General features: G+C 41.6%; 1 protein-coding gene across 6 annotated transcripts in view; it reads right to left on the reverse strand.

Moving 5' to 3' along the window:
• LOC143293777 (rhotekin-like) overlaps nucleotides 1-5000 on the reverse strand; it is a 97383-nt gene that overhangs the window by 40420 nt on the left and 51963 nt on the right. Inside the window, exon 1 of one of the 6 annotated variants that reach the window (XM_076605010.1) lies at nucleotides 3165-3377. The exons of the other annotated variants lie outside the window; for them this stretch is intronic. The gene's annotated coding sequence lies outside the window, so the exon portion shown is untranslated. Of the gene's footprint in view, nucleotides 1-3164; nucleotides 3378-5000 lie in introns of those variants that run through there. 6 annotated transcript variants of the gene reach the window in all.

Here is a 5000-nt window from a genome sequence, read left to right on the forward strand (position 1 = left end):
ACACCTTCACTCAAAGAAAGAAAAGAAAAAAAAAAAACCCCGGACAGTACAGAAGCAGAGCAGTACACAACTGAATGTCTCACCGACAGACATGCTGCAGCAGGCTGGGCCGGCACCGTCAGTGCCAGAACTCGGCGTACGTTGATGCTCCTCCTCTTCACCCCCCTCACCAACCCCACCCCCACCCCCAACTCCTTCTTCTTCTTCTTTCCCTCACTACCCCCAGTCTCTGACACTCTGCCGGCCTCGCTCCCACCACCTCCACCACCACCACCACCACCACTCTCATCCATTTTGCCAGACATCTACCTCACAAAAACAAGTCCTCAAAAAAACACAAAAAAAACCCCACAACTGCCGTTATCAACACTGTCCTCAAAGTCCTCTTGGCCGAGAGAGAGAGAGAGAGAGAGAGAGGGGGGTGCGGGGGGGTGTAACTTGGATAAGACACTCTTTGGCTCACTCCAACGAAAACCTCACTTTCCAGGTGTCTCAAGTCTCCGTTTAACTCTTTCCATACGAACGGCGAAAGAGACGACGTTAACAGCGTTTCATCCCAATTACCATCATCAAAATGTTGCAAGCGGAACGCTCTTATACTGAAGAGGTGAATGATGACAAAGAATACCACAGTTCTGACGACGGAAGCTAAAGGTTGGGTCGTTCAGACACCCACTGGACATCCGTGGGGTCTGTGTAGAGGAGAAGAGAGGACTGGCCGTACTGAGTGAGTTAATCAGTCAGTTCTAGCTCGCATAGTGGCGGGGAAAAGCAGAAAAGTCGGGGATGTAAACTTGGGCAAAACTCTATCCACTTTAATCAAGCTCACTTCCACGAGGAAAAAAAAAAAAATCACCTTGTCTTGTTTTTAAAACAGTCAGTTCTAGCCCGCATAGTTGGGACACTGAGCAGAAAAGTTTGGGGATGTAACTTGAGGCAAGACACTCGGCTCCACTTCGGCTGGCTCACTCCAATGACAAATTCACCTTTTAATCAGTCCGCTCTAACCCGCAAAGTTGTGGGACGGCATGAAACAGCTGCCTCCTCTGCTGTTCCGATGGTCATATGAAATCGGTGACTCGACTGACAATAGCACACATGTGTCGACGTTACTAGCATTACAACGTGTGTGCAACGTCCGTGGCGTTCGCTGAGAATAATAGGCTATAGCAACACGACCACTTAACTTCTAAGCTGGCTGGTTGTGTGGGTTTGGTGAGATATCATTGCACTGGCTTCCGATTCAGTCATTTCCTTCCGGTTTTAGTAAATTAATTATTTTCCCTTTCTCACCCTCCTCTTCCTCCTCTCTCGTCTCTCTGTCTGTGTGTGTGTGTCCCTATCTGTCTCTGTCTCTCTCTGTCTGTGTCCCTGTTTGTCTCTGTCTCTTTTGCCTTTGAGGGATGTATAAAAAGGAGAAAAAAAAATCGCGTCGTTTCTTTTATATATATATATATATATATATATATATATATATATATATATATGTATATATATATATATATATATATATATATATATATATATAAATCTCTGTGTGTGTGTGTGTGTGTGTGTGTGTGTGTGTGTGTGTGTGTGTGTTACTATCATCTACTAAAAGAATCCGCTATCAAGTAATAAGCAATTTACTTATATATACAAAGCTTTCAATGTTACAAGTACAATGTGACTGCATAAATCCAATTAAACTATTGAAAATAACCGTGAAAAAGACCAGTTCATCCACGTATGTCAGTCCACGTATAAAAGAACAACAAACAAAAAAACAAACAAAGAAAAAAATCCTAAATCGAAATACTGCAAAATAACCGTGAACAAAGGCCAGTTCACCTACGCCTGTTTCAGTCCACGTAAAATTTAAACCCAGTTAAAAACAACAACAAAAACAACAACAAATAAACGTACAATTTAGCCCACGTAAAACTTTTTAAAGATAAAATAAAAACCAAGTTTTAAATATTGAGCTCAGCCACGTCTCACTCAGTCCACGTAAAACTGAAATCCAGTTAAAAAAAAAAAAAATCCAACTGTGAAAAGAGCGATTATCACACGCAAATTTCACTCCAACTAAAACACAGCTAAACAACAAAAAAAAACAAAACAAAACAAAAAAACCACAAAAAAACAACACAACAACAACAGAAAACCCCTTGAAAAGAACCGTAAAAGAAAAAGAAGACGACAATTCAACCACGTATGTTTCAGTCCACTTTAAAACTCAAAACGAAGTCCAAACCAAAAAAACAATTATACATCCTTTTTGCCACCACATACACACAGTAGTATTACTAATGCAGCCAGCGTGTTCAAACGACCAGCGTTTTGGAAGTAGTAGTAGTAGTAGCAGTAGTTGAGAGAAAACATGGCCAGCCACTGAAATGGGCCAGACTCAGTTACATCAATGGCGTAATTCGTCCTGGACAATTTTCCCGGCACGCCGCCATTAAATCGATTTATCTCCCTTGAGGTCAGATCACCGCGTCTCTATTGCAATTCACACACCGCAGGCCACGGAAATTGTTGTCCACGACAAGAGAATTTTGTCCTACCACATACTGTTCTTGGGTGTAGAAGTCGACCCTGATTTATTGCTACAATGTGTTTTATCCGTCCATCGGTCCTGCTGCTGGACTTTTTTTGGGGGGGATTTATTTAGTATTGCTACAGGTCTTTACAGCTTTCAGAATACTGATGCTGCTACTGTATCGTCACAAGTCTTCACACATCTTACAGATTTCTACTACCACGACTACTACTACTACTATATTGTCACAGGTCTAAGGCTTCACGTCTTATGATTACTACAGTTTCTACTACCGTATTGTCGCAAGTTTTCATAGCCTACAGATTACTGCTACTGCTACTGTATTGTCACAAGTTTTCACAGGTTACATATTACAACTACAGTATTGTCTCAAATCTTCACAGCTACTACTACTACTATTATTACTACTACTACTACTACTACTAGATAGTCACAAGTCTTCACAGCCTACACATTACTTCTACTACTGTATTGTGTCACAAGTCTTCACGTTTACAGACTACAACCACAATAAAGATATATCCAGTTCACTTCAGAAAAAAAAAAATAAATAAATAAATAAACGCCGCCGCATGCTACGTACAACGCACAAAAATCCATTCCCTGCGTCTAGTCTCACCAAACGACCACAGCTGGCTCTCACGGCAGCCAACAGCGCATTAACCCAGCAAGTTCACACAATGATTAACACTGAAGTTGGCTGAGTCTACAATAATATAACCAGTACTACTACACTGGTTTTTAGGCCATCCGCTCGCACTGGCTCCCCTCACTAAAGCTTTGGAAATGAGTTAACACTAACAGTCTCCACAACACACGTTCCTGAACTGTACAAGCCTGAACTGTGATGTATTAAGAGTATTACGAAGTCAGGCTGTAAGTGTAAGCCTCGCTTAGTTTGCAGCTCTCGCACATTCATCACAGTCACGCTCGCTCGGTCGAGCTGAGACGTCAAACGCGTTTCAAGTTAAGTGCAAGTTTTGCCGCCTCTGTAACCCGCCGGCATTTTTTAATTTCTAAATATCTTTTTTTATTTTATTTTATTTTTTTATTAAACCAATCATGGGGATGATCCCGTGTGTAGTTCGTTTGGTTTATTATTCAAGCTTTAACGCTGGGCCGACAACAAGAACGCCGGAGCTGATGATCTCTCTGGCCGCCAGTTATGACAGTGATGACTCACACACACGCACGCACACACACACATATATATACAGTTACACACGCACAAACAGTCACACACACACACATACACACACAAAGTCAGGGAAGTATACCAGCAAAATGGCAAAGTTTTAAATAAAAGTATAAATAATATTCAACAACCGGAATCTGTCAATCAATCAAATACATCCAGTAACTTAATCAGATTAAGGCAAATTCATGCATTATTAACAGGATAAAGCTGAACGCTTTTACAACAAAGTTCAGCAAAGATGTTAAGTCCATATGTGGAGAATCTATTTCTAGCAAACACATACTCTTTGAATGTCAGAGTCTGAAATCGTTTTTACCAAACTTCTCGGAAAATTATTGTGAACGTATTTTTGACAATTTCAAGATGTTATCTGCTATTGCAGAAGGTTTGCTGCATAGTCCAATAGGACATTTGTTATAGTTGTTACAGTTTTTTGATGTTAGCGTTTCCTTCCATATGCCTGTCACCCCTTTTAATGCTTTATTTTTTCCTGTGCTCTGTATCTTTCCCCCACTACACACACACATGCGCACACACACACATATACACACAAACCATTCTTCACCCTCTGCCCAATACTGTTCCCACCACGCCCCCCTCCCTCTCCCCCCTTTTTTCCCCGTCTAATATCACTTAAAGTGGAAGACGTTAAACTGAAGACTACTACTATTACACACACACAGCGTAACCCATAGCTTTGTTATATTGGATCAACAGAACGCTTTTCCCGACTCTCGTTAGTTAGGTAAGGTATTTTGTGAAGTTGAATAAACGTTTTTGGATGTGGAAGAACGGTAACCTAAAGCTTCAACACCAGGCCAGCAACACTATTGAATGATCTCTCTAACTGCCAGTATACCAGTGATCACACACACACACACACACACACACACACACACACACACATATATACACACATAAGTTCACTAACACACACACACTCTCTCTCTCTCTCTCTCTCTCTCTAACACACAAACATACACACAGCGCATCCCTGCATGCATGCCAATGATCACACACACACACACACACTCTCTCTCTCTCACAAACATACACACAGCGCATCCCACAACTTAACCACACACTACACACAGACACACACACACACTCTCTCTCTCTCTCTCGCACAAACATGTCAGCATACCAGTGATCACACACATATACACACACACAACACACACACACACAACACACACACTCTCTCTCACACAAACATATACACAGCGCATCCCACAGCTTAACCACACACACACACAC

Source organism: Babylonia areolata, chromosome 19 (genome assembly GCF_041734735.1).
Source record: "Babylonia areolata isolate BAREFJ2019XMU chromosome 19, ASM4173473v1, whole genome shotgun sequence".
NCBI lineage: Eukaryota > Metazoa > Mollusca > Gastropoda > Neogastropoda > Buccinidae > Babylonia > Babylonia areolata.